This window comes from Anguilla anguilla, chromosome 9, assembly GCF_013347855.1.
Source record: "Anguilla anguilla isolate fAngAng1 chromosome 9, fAngAng1.pri, whole genome shotgun sequence".
Taxonomy (NCBI): Eukaryota; Metazoa; Chordata; class Actinopteri; order Anguilliformes; family Anguillidae; genus Anguilla; species Anguilla anguilla.
In genome coordinates this window covers 32,882,490-32,904,961 of record NC_049209.1, presented here as the reverse complement: position 1 = coordinate 32,904,961, position 22,472 = coordinate 32,882,490, and the positions used below count along the sequence as shown (strand labels likewise).

General features: G+C 44.2%; 1 protein-coding gene across 2 annotated transcripts in view; it reads left to right on the top strand.

Annotated features, from left to right (window-relative positions):
• The first annotated feature begins 763 nt into the window (after positions 1–763).
• Positions 764–22,472, top strand: part of LOC118236021 (bifunctional heparan sulfate N-deacetylase/N-sulfotransferase 1-like) — an 85,582-nt gene continuing 63,873 nt past the window's right edge. Inside the window, exon 1 of one of the 2 annotated variants that reach the window (XM_035434015.1) lies at positions 764–986. The gene's annotated coding sequence lies outside the window, so the exon portion shown is untranslated. The remainder of the gene's footprint in view (positions 987–22,472) is intronic. The other variant, XM_035434016.1, reaches the window with a different exon arrangement.

The following is a 22,472-nucleotide window of genomic DNA, read 5'->3' as shown; positions in this document are numbered from 1 at the left end:
ATTATAGTTATAAATATGCGTGGATAATTAAATGCAAAAGTATTGAGACAGTGACACCATTTTTGTTGTTTTGGCTTTGTAATCCAGCAACTTGGGTTTGAAATAAAACTATGAATATAATGTTAAAGTGCAGAGCTTTAATTTGAGGATGCTTACATCCATATTGGTTATCTGTGTAGGAATTACAGCCCTTTTCATGCATAGTCCCTTCATTTTAGGGAAGTAAAAGTAATGGGGCAGTGGGCTTCTCAGCTATTTCTCGGCTAGAGACAGCAAACAAAAGTTCTAGAGTTAATTCTAGGTGTGGAATTTGCATTTGTTGCTGTTGTCTCTCAACATGGGGACCAAAGAAGTGTCAATCCCAATAAACCAGTCCGTCATTGGGCTGAAAAATCAGAACAAATCGATCAGAGACATTGTTGTGTTATTGGAAAAAAAACATGCAAGTGTACATATTTAGATTTAGAGAAAAAGGACATTACATAAAAAGGATTAACAAACCAAAAAATAGTCGGAGCTGGAATGCCTACATCAGTAGGCTACAAATAGAGCACGTTGTTCTGTGATGCCTCGCCTTTTTAAATGAAATGTTCTATCTATCTATCTATCTATCTATCTATCTATCTATCTATCTATCTATCTATCCATCCATCTATCTATCTATCTATCAGAATCGCATTGCATAGAGGAGGAGAGGGCGGTGCCAAGGAAACATTCTCCATAACCGGCCGCACAAAAATGAATGGTAAATTCTGGGTACTCTCGCGCCCTCTACCGACCATCATGCCTGCAAAAGTAAAGCGCTGCAGCGGCAAGCAAGAGACAGCCAAACCTCTCACCCATTCTCCTACAAAACCAGTCCACGCATCACGGAACCGGGACGCCTCTGTTTGAGAGCGGTCTTGCAGCATTGGACATTGCGTTAAAAAGTCTTACATTGGAGGAGAACTGTGGGGCCGTGATTTTCTCAAAAGCCTTCCAAGTGGGTAAGAAATTGGTTTGGTTATTTGAACGGGCGTGAATGTAGCCTGGATTGTTTGCTGGCTGGCTGTATTCGTGGGAAGAGACTGCATGCACGACTCGGCGTTACAAAAACCCAGTATCGTTTTTCTACGCTCGCAGAGAAACCTAGGTTCGGCCCGACATGGTTGGCTGGCTGGCTCCAGCAAAAAAGACAGCGGGGTCTCTTAGTCTTGGTCTAAGTCAAACAGACCCACGCAAGGATCTCTTAAGAGATTACTCCAGGAAAAACAACCGTCTTGGATAGGTGTAGATTTAACGGCACAATATCCTAGATCGCAAACAGTTATTGGAGCAATGGTCTTTTAAACTGTCATGGCAAGCAGTATAGCTCTTTAGCCGTATAGCTAACCATAACATGCTTTGTTTTTGAGAGCATTAGCGACTTGCTAACTCGGCAAATGTACAGCACATGCGATTGGCGCTATCATCAGTGAATTGAGTTAGCTAGTTAGCCGGCTAGCTAGTAAATGTGATTTAATTGTGGAAAACTAGACCCGACTGAATAGCTTTTATATTATTCATAGTGCTTGCAAATCAGTCGTGCTGGTCTTGCGTGGGTTTTGTTAATGAGCCTCGCTGGTCCTGGAAAAGTTCTCAATTTAGCAATAACTTGTTTGTATCATACATAGCCTGCTATTCCCTTTAACACTGAACTTACAACATGTATTTACAAACAAACTCGACAACGATCAATAGACAAATACAACGAGTGCACCCTTTATTTGACCAAGTGGCTACAATTCTTAAGCTGGTTAGATAAACTAAAATCTTAAGCCTTGTCTGCAGACTGTATTCATTAGAAAATCTGATAACGCTTGCTTGCTTGGCTGGAATTGAAACAGGGACTGGCTATTTGTATCTTATCAAAATGCATATTTAGTAGCTGAGTTACTTCAAAGCTGGGTGATTTGCACTGAAATAAATATCACTGCCCTGACCCTGACAAGCAATGCACAATTTTCTGCGTAGTCAAAATGGACATTCAAGTTTACGTTTGAAGTGAACATGATGATGAGTTCGATGTCAGCTAAATAGTACTGTGCATGTAAATATAGATATGGATGTATATATAGATCCGTTATACACCAGGGGTTAGAGTTGAAGTTTTGGCTCCCAAGTGGTTCTGAGCACGCAGGCGCCTCTTACGCAGGTAACGTTTCATGATGCGGGCCAAGACAGGTCAGTGTTCTTGGACGAGTCTTTCCACATGTTTGTAAACCTACCATTTTGAAATCGTTATTAGCAAAGACTATTGACAACATTAAATCTTTTAACTTGGTAGAAATTAGTGTGTGCCGCTGATAAATAGTAATAATATTGGATACAGTTGTGTGAAAACACATTTTAATTGAAATATGACATCACTACACTTCCATCATGGTGATGTATAGCAGCCATTTTGGTTTAGAATGCTCACCACACTTTGGTTGCAATGGACAAGCATTTATAAAATCATCCTTTGAGGAAAAAATAGGCATTCCTGCAGCCTGGAGCACAAAACATTATCTTGGCAAATTTAAGTTTTCTGGTGTTGTCATCATTACCTCAACCCTAGGATTGTTGGCACACAGCAGTGGTAACCAACCCTGTTACTGGAGATCTACCATCCCGTTGATTTTAATGTCATCACTAATTTGGCTCACCTGAATCTACTAATTAGCAGCTCAACGAGATGTCAAGCTGTTGAGGTCTGCTTTGTTAGGGTTGGACTGAAAACCTACAGGATGGTAGATCTCCAGGAACAGGGTTGTTTACCACTGCCATAATGAGTGTGCTGGTTCTCAATTTTATTTAGCACTTAAGTGTTCAAATATGCTGATCAGGTATATCACAACTGATAACACAATAACCTCACCGGATTTTATTGGTTTGATCTGAATTGATTGGTTACTGATTTATAAAGTGAAAAAACGAACAGAACCTTTGGCCCTCCAGGACCACTGTTTCAGAACTCTGGTATAGATGTGCAGTTTATTAAATTCTGAAGTATAAAACAGTTTGACTTAGCTTAATTATCCAAATAATATAATTTCACTACTCAACAATAACACAGACATGCATGGTGGTCCCATCAATATCCAGAGAGGAAAATTTTACTTCAGGAAAGGAGCTAAAGGTATTAGTGCCTTTCTTCAAATGGATAGTTTTCCTAGACATGGATATGCAAAATGTGAACACTGACTGGCTCATCTCAGCCTGGCCGGCAGACCTAAATCTGACCTGTGTAGGTCTCAATGGATTAGGACTAAAAAGGATAAGATACAGAATGCAGAAATATTTGAGTTTGTAGATGTACTGCTAGCTTGCTGATACATTCATGTATTCAGCTGGAAGGCAGTAATGTTATGTCTTGTTTAAATGTAATTTAGTTGGCTCACAAAGTAGCCAGCTATGTAGATAAACATTTTTGTCTTTAAAAAAGAAAAAGCTAACTAGCCATGCATTGGCTTGCTAACTAGTTACTAAACCATTAACTAGTGCATTTAGGAGAGTGAAAGTCTATAGTGTCATAAGAAAGTGAAGGCAGGTAACTAGCAGTAGCCTAGCTAGGTCTGGCTGTATTGGTGTAGGCTACGTGTTTAGACTGCAGGATGGGTAATGCTAGCTATTTTTTTTGAAGTGAGGTACAGTGTGCTAGCAGTCTTTTCACTATACCAATGTTTGTTCACTAGCTAGCAAGCAGTTATGACATGCGGTAAAGTATTTTTTAGATTTTATTTAATTTTTTCTCCCAGAAAGTGCTCCTTGCACAGGCAACTCAAACTCCAGTCATGGAGAGCCACATAGTCTGCAGAGTTTTGTGGTTTATTCACAATCCGCTGCCAATGTAGGTCTTGAAAACAAGGTGTGTGGACTCTGTAGCCAGTCTATTTTTTTTGAAGCATATTGTTTGCCTACTTGCGTTGACCTTTTGAAAATTCAGGCAGAATGATAATTACAGTTGAATATTGCCCATGCACCCTCTACTCTGGTACGGCAGTGCAGTTATTTAAGAGAAATGCACATGTGTAAATAAACTTAAAGGGCTGATTAACTAATTGGATCTGTAAAGCTCAGCTAATTGGTTGGAACAAAAGCCTACATGGCCCACACTGTGGTGCTTAGGCCCTGTGAAATGTGAAGTGTGGATGAATTTGGCAGAACTGTGGAATCCAGACATACATTTAAAAGAGGAAGGCATATCTGATGGCCACCACAACATCAGGTGAGAAAAAGAGTGTATGTATATTTAGGCACAATAGCCACCGAAAGTCCACATGTAGTTCTGGAAGAAACTCAGATGGTAAAAATGGATTACACATTCACATTCATGCACATTCATTCTGGAGACTGATTTAATGAAAATACCAGTGCCCTGCAGACACAAGCTTCAACTTAAAAGAGTTTGAACTTTTGTTTTAGGGCTTTAGCATGGTATGGTTGCCATAGTTATATGCAAATATATATATGCATATTTGCAGATGGTGCATCTTGTAGTTGGCACAGAAAAAACAAAAAAACAGTTTGAGCCATTCTACATCTAACTAGGCCCTACATCTAACTGGATGCAGGACAGTGTACTGAGTGGAAGACTCCAACAGGCATTTTAAGCAACCTGCTTCTAGGAAGACTAGAAGTGCTCAAACTGCTATGTTTTAGGAGTGCCATTTTCATCCCTTGTGTTTGACGAACAGGTGCCGTCATGCTGCTATGTCAGGTGACACACGGCTGGACCTATGGAAAGGCCAAACCTTATTTGGGGAAATAATCTGTGGTCTGTAATAGAACCCTTTGTACATTCAGTGTGTGTATCTCTTCAGTGGAGAGACATCTTCGGTCACTTGTGAAAAGGTTTTAAACTTTCACGCGACGCTCTCCAGTTCAAATATTCCTCCGTGCAGCTGTCCGTCGGACGACTCAGTGTGAAATTTCTCAGACGGGTTGCCTTGTCAGGAAACAAGGGAGGCCTGTAGGTCCAAAATTGTTCATCGGTGTTTGTGAAATAGAGTTGTTTCAATCCCGGTGCACCTGAAGTATTAGGCTACATCAGGTTTGTTTGCCGAGCAATGAGGACCGCTCTTGATGGTGGAGTATTGCTTACCACAAAATTGGTGGTAAATTGGTGGGGCTTGTGCTCTTGCCCAACCCCCCCCCCCCCCCACAATTTCAGAAATGGAGCAGTGCGAACGCCACTAGTCTCTGACACAACACAAATAATCTGTCATATGTGCCTACTTCATATTCCTCTGAGGTCAGAAAACAGGCAATAATGATTCTTTTAAAGTCTTAATTGTTGCAAAGTTTTCTGTCCTTTTACTTAAACTAAATTTAGCTCCCTGGAATGTTTAAAACTGTTCACCTGCATTGTTTCGGTTTTAGCTTATTTGTTTGGTTTCCCTTCAACTGGAAATCTGTTGCAGTGATTCAGCTGCGTAGGAATTCACTTTGGATGCTTTTTTAATGCTAGGAATGAAGAGGCTAGTGGTGGTTTAGGGGTATGTTGGTTGGAAAAATTCCATTACTAAGATTTGGGGCTAGCGCTTGCGAAGTTTAGCACCCCCTCAGGTGGTAAACAAATTGAGCTTTTGAAAGAGAGGCTAGCTTGCGCTGTCATGCATTTTCCCAAGAAGGCTGACTGCAGATGCCTGTTTATGTGTTTGCAATGCGAAGGAACACTGTGAACTTGACCTCTTGACCCTGCATAAAATCCCTCGCCCTGGGCTCAGGACATTAAGGGCGGAGAAACAAGCTGCGCCTTTGTTACTGTTTTATCATACTCTTCATTTCTCCTTCGCTCGACGATAAAGGCCTCTGGACGCACATTCAATTGAGTTCGCATTTATTTGATCAAATACTTTCGGATATTTTCCCCTCTCTCCGCCCATCCCGCAGATTGATTTTGCAGAACACTGGGGGACATTACTGCGCAGGCCGATTGTCAGAATCGTTCAGTCTGAAAGTGGAGCCGGAGGTTGTGTCAGAATCTTGAGCGTCTCCCGAATAAATGGGCTGCACTCAGACGATATCGTCTCACCCTGGCGTGTTTTCCTTGCACAGTTTGTCAGGAGGAGGGTGATCGCTCCCTTTTGATTAAGCGCTATAGCACATTCGCGAGGCACGATGGATCCTGGAACCTTTTTTCAATGTCGTCGTTTTAGAAAAAGCCTATTCTGCTGTGATTGGCTGCTGCTCCTCTCCCTGCCCCTGTACGTGAGAGAGTGGGGACGTCCCGATGTGCTGCGTCTTGCGGTTTTTCGTTCCACCGCCGGCCGCACGTACTGATGCTCGCTTGCCGTGCCGGGTTAAGTCTGTCTCTTGAGCGGGATCGGACCCAGACGACTTTGCAAAGCCATAGACCCTACAACCTCCCGCGTCCTCTCCTTAGCAGACCTGGACAAGCTGCAAATTGACCAATGGGAACAGAATCATTGTTCAAAAAAAAAAAAAAAAGGCCAGACATTTGCGTAAAGTACAGTATGCATGAGCGACTTCCCACTTCCCCTTTAAACGCCGTTGTCTCCCACACGCCCATCAGAGAACTCTGTCTCTAGGAAACGACAAGCAGTGGGCGTGGCCTGAAACCGCGGGCATGCTCACCTCTCATCCTGCAATTCTACATTCAGAATTCCACTCAAGGTTTGGCACGGAGAAGAAGAGCGATGAGGAGAGAAGGAAAGAGGGAAGGGGAAAAAAGATGGATGAGTTTCTTTTTGGTGAGCGTTCTTGTAAATGTTTCATTATTACTATGCAATTGCAATGCGGTGATCTGTTCATAGATCCTTTATGCACCAGGTGTTAGAGTCTTGGCTCTCTTGACTCTGAGCCAGTGCAGTATTAGCCTGTTACACAGGTAAAGTTAAAAGATGCTGTGCAAGACTTCTGGAATGTGCCACAAAGAGGTCACAAATAAGTCCTTAACTGATCATACTAATGCTGATGTAACAATCACTACTGGTAATTGATAGTAATGAACGCTGACTTAAAATTTAAAAAAATAAAAATAAAAAACCTGCTAAGGGTTAGTGGTTGCTAGCAGGGGTTCTCGGCAAACACACGCTTGTCGGTAAAGGTTGGTGTGATTAAAAGATACACGGGGGTTCTCGTTTGATTTGACATCAGAAATGTATGGGGGGGTGGGGAGGGCGGAGGGGGAGTGAGAGCGAGACGGAGTGCGTGCTCTGTAGATCCTCCACGAGGGAAATTTTCCAAGGCCTCTACCTTTGATCATGGTAACAGGCCAGATTTACAGTGGTAAAATGTGCAAATGTGGGGATGAATGATTTCAAATACGCGTCCTTTAAGTCGGTCCACATAAGTGCATCTGCCAGGCAAATGGTTAAATGAAGACACAGTTCGAATGAATGAGGAAACCAGCGTGGTTCTCCTTCTCCAGTAATTGCGTGCAGCCAGTCCGGGAGGATTGTTTAGCACTGGGCTCCTTCTGCAAGTGGGATTAGATTAAATGGGTTGTTTAAGCACAGGGAGGATTTGGAGGGTACGGCTGACCGATTGACTTAGCACACGGTGGCCTGCAAATTAACTTGGGGAGTCTGACAGATAGTGCAGAGGAAACTCCGGCTGTCTGGCCCCTCTGTGGGGTCTGTCTCACTGTGAACAGGTCTCCTGTCCCCCCAGCCCCCACCCTGTCAGCCACTGGCCAACACACAGTTTCGGTTCATTTCCATTTTCTATCTTCTGGATATTGGATATTTGGATATTTAGGTATTAGGTAGTTGGATATTTAACAAATATGTGATTAGAGTGTTCTTAACTGATCTTAACAAGGGCGACATAGCTCAGGAGGTAAGAGCAGTCGGAGGGTTGCCGGGTCGATCCCCCGCCCTGGGCGAGTCCCTGAGACACCTAACAAGACACCTAACCCCTGATTGCTCCCAACAAGCTGATTGGTACCTTGCATGGCAACCTTTCACCGTTGGTGTGTGAGTGTGACTGTGTGTGTGAATGGGTGAATGGGTGAATGAGAGGCATCAATTGTAAAGCACTTTGGATAAAGGGCTATATAAATGCAGTCCATTTATCATTCAAATGTTGATGTGGGAATTGATCTAATGATCACTACTGGTAATTGAAAGAAAAGACTCAACTTTTACTTCTTTCCTCCATTTGACACAGATCTCCTTGCAGATCTGAGCTCGCTTGTCAAATTGAATCATGCAGCCTACAGCTCGACCTGGCGAAAACTGAAATGCTTTTCATTCGCACCAAGTCCTCGCCAGTCAGCCGTGTGATGCTGTAGGTGAGCTAACTCAGAGTACTTTACTGCAGGAAGCCTAGAGGTAACCTTAGATATTTGACCTTCTTTGTCCTTTGTCCATTACAGCGGCAGTGTGTCGGGAGTGCAGATACTAACCTATCCAGCCTCTTCCTCACCACCTACTCTACACATCTCCTAGTCCAGACTCCCGGTGCTCTCGCGCCAGGGCCACTGAAGTTCCCTGTATCCCTGCCTGTGCCGCTAAACCCCTGTAGCTAATGCAAAATGCAGCCGCGCGACTCGCCCGCAATTTTCCCCGGCGTGCTCGTGTTACACCCCTCCTCATCTTACCTCAGCGGCTGTTTGTTTCTGTTTCTCACATGAAGTTTAAAACCTCGGCACTAGCCCCCGGGGCAGTTAATAGAGCGGCTCTGCCACACCTCCGCTCAAACTTCGAACCCTACACCCGGGGTCAGATCCCTCTGTTCCACAACCTCAAGGCAACTACTTCCCCCACCACCCGCACCTCACCTCCCGCTTGGTCGGTTTCTCCCAGTCACGATTCCTGTCTGTACTGGCCCTGGTGTGGTGGAATGAACTTCCCACGGTGGTCAGGACAGAAGAATCATTGTGTATCTTCTGACTCCATTTCGGTTCCCCTCCCGTCCTCATCCACTAACACTCCAACCTTTTGTACTAGTTCAGGTTGTTCTTTTTTTTTGTATTGTTTTTTCTTTTTGGGTAGATGTTAACTGTATCTATTCAGGTTCTGTGTTTTGGTTCTTGCTTTGTGTAGTTCATTTGCATCAAGTGCTTTAGTGAGGTTAAACTTGTACCCTCTGGTCAGGGGTATGTTGTTCACCAGGTCTGGCACCATTACTTCCACGAATCAGGTGAATGCACTTATGCTCTCCGACATTGTAAGTCAGATAAAAGAGTCTGGTAAATTAATTTAATGTAATGAATGCAATTTAATTTACTGTAGCTCACAAGGTACACCCCTGGCTGAAAATATATTCAAGGGAAATATTTGGAACGTTTCCTGAATTAAATGAATGTTAAGAAAAAAGGTTCTTTCAGCCATCTGTGTTCTTGGTAGCTGGAGAACAACCGACAGCACAGCATGCAACCTTTCCTGTAAGCGGCTTGGAGATGACGTCACAAACAAGGGACTCTGGGAGTTTCTGAAAAACTGAGTGGGGGGGGGGGGGGGGGGATGGGTGAGTGAGAGCAGAGAAAATCTGGATTTTAGTTCTCTCTTTGAACTTTGTGTTTTATGTTTGCATCCGAATTTCAGAACTACTTCACTCTCGACGGGTTTTTCCTCTGTTGTGGTAATTTCAAATCTTGCATTTGCTTGGCTTTTGCATTCCAACAGAAGAACTTCTGGGATTGAGTTACCTCGTCCTCTGATCTGTGCGCAGGGTTTGGGGGGTGGCGGGAGTGGGGACGAGGGACTGGAGGGGGGCGGGGGGCAAGGCAGGGGACGCTTTAATCTGGCACACCGTTTTTTCGCTGTGAAATAAAGATAACTCTTGTGGTGCCAGCGGCGGCTCTCTCTGCCAGAGGGCTGAAGGTGTTGGCTCGCGGCGAGCCTCTCTGAACGTCCCATTCCACTGAAGTCCTTCCATTGTTCCCCATGTCCTGGGAACCCACACTGGAGCGACTGTTTGCTAATAAAATCCTCAGGGGGAGGGGGGGGGGACGACACCCCGCTGTTTTTTTATTCAATGGAGAGAGAATTGTGCTCTCCCCTCTTCTCGAGTCGATGCGTTCGGAGGTGGAAGGCGCCTTTTTTTCTGTGCCTCGTATTTTCTGTCTTCTGTTTAATTTCTGTTGCTTCTATTTGCACACGACCCTCCTGGTCTCGGAGTGCACTTAAGTTCACTCTTAAATAAAGTGCTTGTCAGTGGCGAAATGTAAGACCAGCAAGGTCCTGTTTCTCAGACCTGGTACCTGATCACTCCAAGCCCTGGATGCAATCTGATACTGTAGTGAGTGCCGTTGCTCTTAGGATCGTTATCAGTAACTGCGAGCGCTGCGTGTTGTGAGCGGATGTGACGCTCGTATGAATTTCGCCGCTCAGTGCTCCCCGTCTCTCTCAGTGGACCGTAAGCATCTGATTTCCTCGTTTAAGCCTACCTTTCCGTCTTAGACCTGCATGATTAAGTTTCGATATCCGTTACCCTGTCGAGTATTTTTACATCCAGTGTCCCCACCGCAAAACGAGAAGCAGCTGTTGTTTTTACCTGCTAATCTTTTAAAGTTTTATGGCCCTGTGGACTTTTTGGGTTTGTAACCTGCTTTGATTTGCTCTTTTGAAATGCGGATTGCTTTTATTAACACTTGTTACTTTTGGGTTTAAGGCAAATGGACTTTCCTCACGCAAATTGAAGAGGTCGCAAAAGGTCGTTACACTTGCTCGCCTGCGGCCAGCCATTTTATGTCCTTCGTCCCCTCTTGCGCCCTCACTGTAAAAGTTCAAGGCTCCAATTTTCTGCTGTGGTCGTGGGTGGTACAATATCGGGGTGAAAAGGGTGCTGTGGGGTGAAATGTCACGACGTGATGGAGCTGGTGGAGGTGTCACGGAGGGTTTGAGGAGGCGGAGGGGATTTGATCCCATCCCTTTTCTGATGACATGCCTGTGTAGGGTGCGTGCTCTGAATTCTGGCCAAAAATGCATCTCTGTTCCTTCTTCCCCCTCCCTCTCTTGTTCTCTCTCTCTTGCACACGTAGAGCGTAGTGCCAAATTCTGCATAACTGCAACGCCGTTTGTCATCTATGCGAGGTCAACTGCCAGAAGACCTGGCTGACCACATCGATCAGCTCTTCCAAGAAGACCACCAAGCAAACTTTCACACTGTCTGTCAGGTCTTTTTTTTCTGCCCTCTCTCTCTCGCTCTCTTTCCTTCTCTCTCTCACTTGCTGTCTCTCTCTCTCTCTTTCTTACTGAGTCTCTCACTTTCTCGTATTTTCACTTCCTTCCTCACTTTCTCTCTTTCTTTTTTTGCCGTCTCTCTCTCTGCCGCTCTCTTCCTCTCTCATTGTCTCAAATTCAAATTCAAAATGCTTTATTGGCATGAAATACATTTGTACTTATTGCCAAAGCGTACACACAGAAACAGGAATAGGAATACAAACAATATGAAATACAAACAACATTGTGGTAACGACAACAATGCAATTAACAGTGTGGTAATGGCCACATTGTCTCTCTCTCTCTCTCTCTCTCTCTCTCTCTCTCTCTCGCTGTCTCATGCCGCAGCGGCTGTATTCTTAGCTTATCTCTTGGCTTATGAAGTTACGTTCGATGTGATGAAAGCGGCATGCGCTTAGTTTCTGAAGCTGTAGCTGACAAATTGTGTTGTGAGTATTATTACTGTCATCAGATCATAGTACCTTTATTATGATAATCCTGCACTGTTGTTTGGTCTTTATCCATCTGGTTTTACTGTGGTGATAAAACCGGTTTGGCTTCAGTGAGAGCAATGGGGGAAGACCAGACCAGACCAGACCTAGAATTAGCTTGTTAGCCTCACACCCAGTCTTGGATCCAGACTAATCTGTGCTGCTGTCGGATTGGACCTGCAGCGCATCCTCTGGGTTTTCCGCGCAGGGGAGAGCGTTCCGGAAGCAGCCGGGTCAGCGCCGGGCTCTCCGTCTGTGCCGCTGGCACGTCTTTCGGACCGGTTGTTCCGGCACGCCCTCCCTCCTCCTCCCACTACAGCCGATACCGGACTAGTTAAAAGCCAACAGACCCCAATGCCAGTACTGAGTATAATATTTACATGCACCATAAATTACGCTGGCTTGTTGATTTTCATCTATGTGGTCTTCAGAGTAGAACTTAATGTTCTGTTTTTGGTTTTAAAAAATAAAAAAAGTGCTTTCTAGATTTCCTCTTGTGCGTTTCTTGTTGCTTTTATTTCAGGGGAAAAGATAGATGTATCTTCTGTAGCTGAAGTTATCCTTTCTAAAAATGAAAAATATCATCCATATTTCCTTAATCACATTTAATTTGTTTGTTAGCCTAAGTCTGGCTTCATGTGTTCACAATATGTGATCCTGTCTTTCTTGTAGTGTGGATCCCAGACCTGGACATAGCCATTGAAATATTGAGTCTGAAGATTGTATTCTTATATGAATTAACCTTCTTTTATATATTTTATAACATTAATTAACCTCCTTTTACACTTTGTTTATTACAGGCAGTAAGCAGATGGTCCAGAGGGGCTTTTTATAACACCGTACCCATTTATACAGCTACACGTACACTGAAGCAACTCAGACCTGGCTTGAGGGAACAATGTTCTACCTGCTACCGTTGTTAACAGCACAGTTCTTTTTTCCTACATGGTAGCTTTTATATCTGTTTTCCAAAATCCTACTTGCTGTTTCTTGCTTTGCATAATGTCAAGCTTCAAGCTGATTGGGTCCGTGGTGACACCCCAGGTTTTCGTTTTCCAAGCACTCTTTGATTTAGTGCCTTCTATAAAAGAACCCTGCCTTAAATTGTAACTGTCGTCGTGTGGAACTTAACAGTAGGTAGCGTTAAAGCTAATTTATCGAGGTTCCCACCCCACTCAGGATTCCATTTAACATGGTAGCTTGACACCATTGAATGGAAGAGAGGTCCTAGCTCAAGGCTCCAGAGTGCGACCATTTTGGTCGCACATGTGACCAAAAATCTGTCAAGTGCGATTAAACATTTTCATTGGTCGCACCGGTGTGCCTGACATTTAGCAGGTCTGTCTCTGTGTGTTACGAGTATTAGGGCCACATTGAGGGCAAAAAAATTCTGAGATTTTGAGAATAAGGTTGTAATATTACGAGAAAAAAGTCGCCTGCGTTAAAATGAGGAAGGTGGAGCATCTTGTGAAGTTATACTTTAGTATAGGTTTCACAAATAACAAAATACTTAATCTTTTGGCACATCAGCACCACATTATCTTTTCCTCGAAATTTTACGATTTTATTCTCGTAATATTATGATTTTTTTCTCGTAAAATTACAACTTTATTCTTGTAATAAGATGACTTTTTTTCGTAATATTACGACCTTATTCTCGAAATCTCAGAATTCCCCCCCCCCCCCTTCAGTGTGGCCCTAATACTCCGTCGTAGTACAGTGTGTGTATATGTGTAGCGTTTTTTATTTTTCCCACCCGCATTCTGCAAAGACCCACCCCTACTCTGTCTCTGACTGGCTCTGACCCTGATATTCTTCTTCACTGAATGTGGGTGGGGAAAAAAATAAGGCATGTATGTGTGAAACCGCGCCATGTACTCCTCCGGGAGCAGCTCACTTTTTTTTGAGTTATTTGAGTTTGATTTATTTATCAAACTCAAATAAGTTTGAGTTTGTCAAGCACTTTAAACATCAGCACTTTTTAAGTTTATTTTTTAAACAATTGAGGTTATTGCGATTTCTTGTTTGTGCTGTGATTTAGCCTAAATAAAGAAAAAACATTTATCTGCACCTTTATTCCTGATTACAATCATTTACATAGTGTATTAAGAAATTACCAATGTGTATGGGAACTGACGAAAAAGGTAACGCTTAAAATGTATTATTGTGGTGCCAAAAGGCGCGGTGAAAAATTTTGGGTGCACCTAAATTATGTGCTGGTGCACCTAAATGAAAAAGTTAGGTGCACCAGTGCAACCGATGTAAGAAGTTAGTCTGGAGCCCTGTAGCTTGTCGTTGCTGATAAAGTGGAAGGTAGCCTGGCTATGAATTTTCATTTCCCCCCCCCTGAGAGATTTGGAAAGTAAGTGTATTTTGGTGTTTGTCCGCTTGTAGGGGTTGTTGGACCCAGGTTTAAAGGCAAGTCCAGACTGGTGTGAGCTGAAGAAGGGTTTGGTATAGGAGTAGTTCTGCTGTGCTCTCCATCTCTTTCTGCTGCCCCTGCTGGACAGAAAGTGTTTAGCAGTCAGCATGACCTTTCTTCCATCTCTGAAGCCTGCTTTTTTTGCTACTGCGGCTGCAAAGGGACTCTGATCAGAACAAAGAACCTCGACGAGAACGTTCAGACTTAACTGTGTCTGCAAGTACTCATTTACCTTTCATCCAGAGAAAACCTGGCGCAGAGTTAGGTCCCAGGGTCCCCGTCTCCTTCTCCACTACAAATCCAGGCAAATTATTCCATGCATTTATAACAGAGTCAAGAGATTCTTTCTTGTGTCGGCCTGTGAAATTTACCTTGAACTCGCTGCCGCCCGTGTGCCCCCGGTTCTGTTGACTGAACTTTGCTGTTTAAACGGCTCCAGCAGTCCACCTTGGCTCGGCGTGCAGCCTCTTCAGCGTGCCGGTAAATGAGAATTTCAATCAAAATGGAAATTGAAATTTGCCTCGCGGGGCACGACGGTGCTAGTGCGTTAGGTCCGACTTCAGTGGGAGAAACGAGCCGCCCATACCTAATGCCAGAACGAACCTACACACATTACCCGCAGTCGCAAGCATCGATTGCGGCCTTCCGTCTGATTTATTTATTTATTTATTTATGTGACGAACTGCACTGGTTTTTTAGATGAACCAGATTGTTTGACTGCTGCGTTCTTGCTGTCTTCTGTTTCCTAAGTACTGGAGGTTCCGGCTGGTAGCAGTTTCAGGTGCTATATGACTGCTTATGATTGTTTGTGAAATCCATGTTCAAGGATAGAACATCCGCTTTGTCACGGTTTTGGCCGTGAGCACATCTCCTCATGAATATTCATAAGATGCGTCAACATCGGAAATGTTTTAGTTTTCGCTGTTTAGAATATGGAGCTGAACATCTGGATTGTCTGTAGAATCTGAAAGCATCTCTAAAAAGCCTTGTATCTCCATGCATGCTTTTTTAAAAAAAAGTGATGCAGGAACAGGAAACTACAGTTGTCAGTTGTGCACTGTCAATCTGTCATGACTACTTGACCAATACATTTTTTTCAAAACAGTGTGTTTAAAATGAAACTTATTAAATAAAAATATCATAGTTTATTGGCATGATAATATCTTGAGGTATAAGAGGTCTAACAAAAAAGGCCAGCGAAACCTCTAGAATTGTTTTCTTTATTTCCAAACTGTGACATATAAACCATAAACTTTATTTAACTGTAGTTGCGTGCATAATTACAGTAAAACAAAAAAAAAATAGCTAAATGACTTTGTAGATTTTATTTTTTTTTTGCATATAAAGACCTTTATGCTTGGATCCTTGGCTTGCTGCTCACAGCTATATTTATTTATTTATTCGGTTAGTTTTGCTGAAAGCGCACGCTGTGTTTTTTGGCCGCGCTGTCGTTTTTCATTCTTTCTCCGGAGAACATGTGGCCGAGCGTGCCAAGTGGGGAAAATAAGTGCGGTCTGCAAAAGGGCCACACTGCCTCGCCTTATCACTCTCTAACAGAGGCGCGTTGGGCGAAAACAAAGCAAACTCCTCTTTTTAGGATAGAAGCGTTTGTGGATATTTAAAGAAAGCTTTCCGGCAGGGAACGCTTGGAAGTCAACCGGAAGCAGTTGTAGTTTGCGTTAAAACTGCTCGGAGAAGACGCGTTGTCATCATTAGTGCGATCCTCTTAGTCTTTTAACCGTATTTGTGCGCCCGCCCGCGCTGTTCAGCTAGCCTAGCCACCATGCCTCTGCCAGTACTCTTTTGATTGTGTGGAATTCTTGTCTCTTCACTTGCGCGCTTAGTGACAGTGACGCGGGTCGATATTGTTTGTGTCACGGGACACCAGCAGCAGGCCGTCCTTATTTTCACGGGTAATGCCACAGCCCACCCCAACATCGAGGTACAACCGTGAACTGCTTCGGGTATTGGGGTGAAGCCCCTGTAAATGTGCTTCCTCCCCAGAGGCGGGGGGGAAAAGCGAGCACGCACACACGCACGTTCGCGCTGTGGGTACTCGCCAAACAGGACTCACTCCACGGGTCCTGAGCCGTGCACGTGTCATACGTTGGCGCGTCTTCTAATGGTATTGCTGCAGATAAGGCTTTCATTACATAACTCTATGAGGTGCATTTTATCCATATTCATGGAGCTTGGAGCAAATTATGATCTTGTCCGCAAGAACAGTAGACTATCATAACGGAATTCGATACAAACGTGCTGAAACAAAGAGAACCCGTGCAGTTATGAGTTTCTGTTTCCATAGTCTTGTTTTTTAAGTCCTGCATAATATGTTGCAGATTCCATTTCCCATGTGGCTTCTGCTACCTCTGGCAGTGGCTTCACCCGATGTCCCAAATTTAATTTGTTTTTTTGAGTGCCCCTTGTGCCTTGTGTGTGCATATTGGAGATGAAAGGAGGAAGGGTGGGTGTCTGGGGGAGAGAGGAGGGCTGGAGAGAGACAGAGGTCAGAGAGAGAGAGAAAAGGAGAGATTACGGTTTAACCCCTGGGCTTGTAGGTGAATTACAGCGGGAGGTTTTGCGTGCGCGTGCACACACACACACACACACACACACACACACTGTTATAAATGAATGCGATAAAACATACTGAAACAAAAAGAACCCATGCAGTAATGAGTTGTTGTTTTCCATAGTCTGCTATATGTCCTGAATAATATTATTATAGATTCCACTTTGCCTGTGGCTTCTGGCACCTCTGGCATTACACACACACACACACACACACAAACAGTCAGTAACACTCCTGAGGTTAGGAGGCATTGAGGGTGGGGTTGGGGGGGGGGGGGGGGGTACAGATGAGCTTGTGTCTCATGCACTGACTGCTGTAGGCGGAGGGGGGGGGGGGTTATTGGGGTCAGCTTCTAAATGGTTGTCTTTGCCTTGAGCGGGTGGCAGAGCATCAGCTACATGCTAATGAGAGAGAGAGGGTCATTTGAATAAGACCTCCTGTTCCTTTCATTCTGTGTTCTTGGGTTTCTGAGCAGCCCCCCTGTGATTCGGCGAGGCTGCACGGACAACATGCACGCCGCTGCAGATCCCCTGCGGGTGGAGCTGCATTTCTTACTGCGCGCGAGCAAGCGCATTTCTGACGCGTTCGTCTGTGTTCACGGGCATGTGTGTATGCGTGAGGTTGTGTATGTGTGTGGGTACCTGTCTTTGTGTGTGTGTGTGGATACCTGTCTTTACGTGTGCGTGTGCGTGTGTGTGCGTGCGCATTTCTTATGTTTTGTGAAAAAATGTTGTTTCTTATTAAAAACATGGTGTGTTCCTTATTAAGCTTTCCTATGTTTCAGTGGCTTATATATAATGGAGTGTCATTTCAAGGAAAACACACACATCCAGATGTCAGCTTTGGTGCTGTGGATAAGAGTGTCTGCTAAATGCAGAATGTGATTTAACATATCTTTTTGAATGACCCCCAAACAGGTGTGTTGGCTAAACGCGACTGGTTGGGTTTTAGTCTCGTTTGTTTGTGTTTCCTGCGGCCCCTTTGGGGGGGGAGACCGTGTTTTTTGGACCAATCGAACGAAAGCGCAGGTGGCCGCAGAGCTGGGACGAGATTAGCCGAGGGTAAATTAATTCAGTCGGACTGTGCGAGCCGGACCGCACAGGCCTGGCGATATTCAAAAACCCGCAAGCTCTTCGCCACGGCATCTCGCACAACGGCTTCAGTTCGGACTTTAATCTGATTCTGATTTACGGGAATAGGCAGCCGAGGGTTCATTTTCATTCAGGGTCAGTCAGACCGCTCATCATGGAGGACTGTGATTGGTTCATCTTGGTTTGTGCACCCATGTGACCGTGATGCAGTCTGGCCTATAGGTAGAGTAAAGTCACCGTGCCGGGGCCTAGGCTGGAGTCGCATGGTCCCGGGTGACCCACAGCAGGACTCTCCATCAGAGCTACAGACAGGGAAACTGTCCCTTTCTTTGTCCGTGAGCTCCCACAAGGTTTGTACTGCCGATACAAAGTGCGCTGAAACCGAAAGACTTGCTCGCCAGAGTAAAGGGAGAAGGCCGTGTTTGGGGTAAAGCGGTTGGTGGGAAGTCGCTGTGGTACTGCTCCACACTGCTGACTTGTGTGAGAGGAAACTCTTGGTTGTTAGCAGTGACATAGTAGACAGGGGACGTCTCCATTCCCCCTCTGTGTCTCCTGTTAAGAGCTGGAACCACTGGAGTGTGGATTGTGGGCAGTTCTTCAGGCTCCATGACTTCTGAAACATGGAGAATTTTTTTGTCCATTCACAAGCCCACACCCAGCCAAGGACATAGGCCACATTTCAACTTTGTGGCGGGGGGGGGGGGGGGGCAACAAACAGAAAATGTTTTTTAGGGTTTTTTTTTTTGTAGGGGACACTGACTGTATCACCCAATACAACAGAATAATATTGGGGGGTAATCTTTGTTCATGCACCCAGCCCAACCCCCTTCTCCTGCTTTTCAGGAGCTTGCGATGCACACTGCTGCTTGCGTATGCAGTTCTGTTGTGTTGGCACCATCTGAACTGATCCTGGATGTGTGCCATGTGTGAGTACATGAGGGAGTACTTATCAAACAAAGAGATAATAACTTGCTGTAAGGTAAATATTTTTCTTCATATCCAAAACTTTCTATTATACCGGAGGATTCAAGCAGATCTGCTATTATGGGAGAAAGCCTTCCCACAGCTATTTGTCATTTGTAGATGACTTACCGTCAATCTTCTCAGATGGCTTTGAGAAATGTCATTGAAATAGCTTTTCATAGCATAAGCCTACTCATGCCTGAGATAAGCTTTTAATACTTACGCTTGCTGTACTTTTTTAGGTAATGAGGCATTTTCTGTCTTGTGTTAACAACTCAAAACCAATTTTAAGTTGAAGTAGATGTATTAAATAAACATTGTTAACAGGTCTAATTATTGAATAGTCATCTTTAACGGGCATTTGATGTTGATTCTATCCCGTCATGAACATCGCTTGTCTGTGTGCTTGTATGACCACACATGCAAGCTTGCATGTGTCTGTGTGTTTGTGCATCTGTGTGTTTGTGTCTGTATACCGCGTGTGTGTGTGTGTGTGTGTGTGTGTGTGTGTGTGTGTGTGTGTGTGTGTGTATGTGTATGTGTGTGTGTGTGCGCATCATTGCGGCGTCATATGGTGTTCACCACAGCGCTGTGAGGACTGTGATTAGATCTCATAAACCCGGCTCAGACAGCCTAGAGGACCAGCAGTCTGGTACAGCCTGCCCAGCTATACCCAGAGGAGCGCAGATTTAACATTCCCCAAAATCATCTTGAGCAGAACAGGCTACTGTTGTTCTATAATCTGTGAGGACCATTCATCTCCACATATTGAGCTGGCTTCTGACCTGCTCTCTGTATGTGCACCGCGGCGAGCGAACGCAAACAAACACCGCGGACTGTTCTCAGTAATGTACTCTCTTCACTGGCTTTGAGGCCTTTGAGTACTCTTCCAGAACCATCCGAGAGGGGAATATAATGGCGGGAATGTTTTAATTTAGTGAAGAAAATGTAACATGGAGAATGGCCTTCAGCTGAGCGCCATAAATGTTTCATAAAGCTCATTTCTTACTTTATATTTCCGGCCTTGTGCACAGACCCCCGGACCCCCGAGGCAATGCGGAATTTAGCAACTTTATTTCCTTACCCCCCGTTCCCCCCCCCCCCTCCCCGGCTCTCTCACACTGAATAAAAATGGCACCAGCGAAGCGGGTGACACTTTTCCGTGAACTTGGGAAGAGGAAGCAACCTCAGCACGAGCGTCTGTTGTGTTCTGGTGGTGTTGAGGTGGGGGGGGGGGGTTTCATTATCACACTTTAAGAACTGATTAACCTCTAAGTGTTCCCCTTTCGCTTAGAGCTGCCTTCACACTGTTCTGTGCAAATGCCAACAGGTGATTGGTGGTGTTTTATTTGTGTACTTTCTGGTAAGTGGTTGTCTTGCAGTCGATTGTAAGTATACTGCCGTACAAAATCCCTGCCACGCTTACAGTTGTGAACGTAATCAAGCTGCAAACCCATCTGTTCGTACACAGCACATGGTCATGGGTAAGGAGTCAGATTTGTCACCATAAAGTTCAGGTTCAAATCCGGACCGTGACACTCTTCTAAAAGCCATTTACCTGTCGTAAATGTTAGGGGTGCGAGCTTGTATCATTTATTGAAACGTTTTGCCTGTAGTTATCCATTTACAAATTTAGCATCCACATGAGAAAAATAAATTAAAACATTACATTATTATTTCATTATAAGACATTACATTACGTTAAAATGCATTTATTTGTATTGATTCTAATTTACGCGCACACACGCGTGCACACACACACACACACCCACGCAGTAAGACAGACATGAAAAGACCTCAGTAATGTGCCTGTTTGAAAAGTACCGTTTGGATCCGTGCAAGTGGGATCCTCTGCAGGTTGGAGTCATGTGCAGCCAGAGCTAAATCTGTAAAAGCGTGTTTTCACTCTCTGGTCCAAAACCTGTCAAGTGCAATACGGAGTTGAGCTTGATTGGGTAAAAAGGGCCGGTGTTGATTCATCTCCCTTTAAAAAACTGGTTTGGAAAATAAAGAAAATCGGTATGAGAAAATGCAGCTTGAGAAAGCTGACACGCGGTTCCTGCATTGCCCATTCTTGTGAGCAAAGAAATGAGAAAATAAGCTTGTTGACGGAATAATTGATATTGACAATCGCTCAATTTAGCGCTTGGACGGCAATTTTATGATGTCCCTGTTCAAAAGGCAATCTCTCTGTGAACTGCATTTTAGAGACAAAGTAGCAAGCCTACCATGTGTAGCCTTCATATAGCATCTTTACCGGACAGCAAACAGGGGTAGCGATGTGTCCTTAAAGGACATGGAAGGCCAGAAGCCATTGCCACTGAAGGTCTTTGCATCCAATTTTTCAGAGTGCTTGGCTAAGTGCTTAGTCACCAAAGTCATACTTTTTAAGGCTTTCAAAACTTACCTGGAATACACGGTGCCCCGATAGCTAGCCTATTTAAAATGGTGTACAGTAGGATGTCTCTAATTAAGGGGTCTCCTAATGAATAGTAGTTGTGGTTAATTGCACAGGCTTAAAGTGGTGAAACTTGTTTTAGCTAATTACAGAAGTGCACGGTTGCATTCGTTCTCCTGTCCATCTTGCTGTAACAGACGGAGCAGTACTCACCTTACCTAAGGTTACCTAATGTTTACCCACATCTGGTGTACTCCATTCTGATGGAGTCAATTTATTTTGCAAAGTTTGCAATGAATCCATGCTGCCGCAGAAAAAACAATAGACCGACAATTGCATCAAAACATCCCAAATAAACAACAAGGGGGAATCTTCTGTGGGGAAAAATTGAGCAGCAGACAAATGTCCAATATTTGGCCGATGAGTTTTTGAATGCAAACATTCCTCTTGAGAAAGATGGCGGTCCTAAATTACATGCGTTTCTAAATAGACAAGTAAAAATTCCCAGAAAAACAACTAGAGAAGTGTGTGCCTCGGGCTGATGACTCACAAGAATAGATGCTTGCAGACAAGTCAACAGATGGCACAGACAATTGTGTTCTGCGCGTTTTATTTGTCCTGGAAGGTAAATCAATTGCGTCCAATTTAAAAGTGTCAGACAGTGTTGGGAGCATCGCTGTCAGTCATCACCTGTGCTTAATTGGCAAGCAATTTATGTAGATTAGCAGGGAGGGGCAATGTGCTAATTGGCTGACAAGACGGCTCTAGCGCCCTATTGCTGAGGGAAGACTGAATTGCAGGTGAGAACTGCCCTTGGTAAACTGGCATCCCTCATTACTTGGAATCTTTGTAAAATATTGGAATTAATTAGCTTGGGCGCGAGGTGCAATAAAACAGTTCCTGCTGCTTTTTAAAAGCTGTGGTATCGCTGTGCAAAGACATGCCATTTAATGCAAAGCTTAACACATGTACATTAATGGTGTGTTAATGGTTTTTATGGTGTTTTTTTTAAATATTCCCTAGTGTTACTACCGTGGTATTACTGGATGTTAGCCCATCCCTGTTGTGCGGCAATGCTGACCTAGCACTGTGACATAGCAGGTCGCTGCTGTGCCGTACCTGTCCGTGGGCCGAGTGAGTGTGTGTCTTCAGCGTGGAGATCAGCGATGCAGGGAGCCCGGAGAGATCAGGGTGTGAAAAGGTCACCTGTTGAGTCTGAGCCACCGGGACCTTTCTGCCAAAGGCTGCGAACAGAACAAAGCCTGTCTCCTCTAGCCACTAGCTTTCTCTGGCCCATTTTTTATTTCTTTTTAAAAAAAAAATATTGTCAGGTGCATACTGCTTTTTGTGAGTTATTTCAGACATATTTTGTTCTATGTTCTAGAATAATATATGTGTGT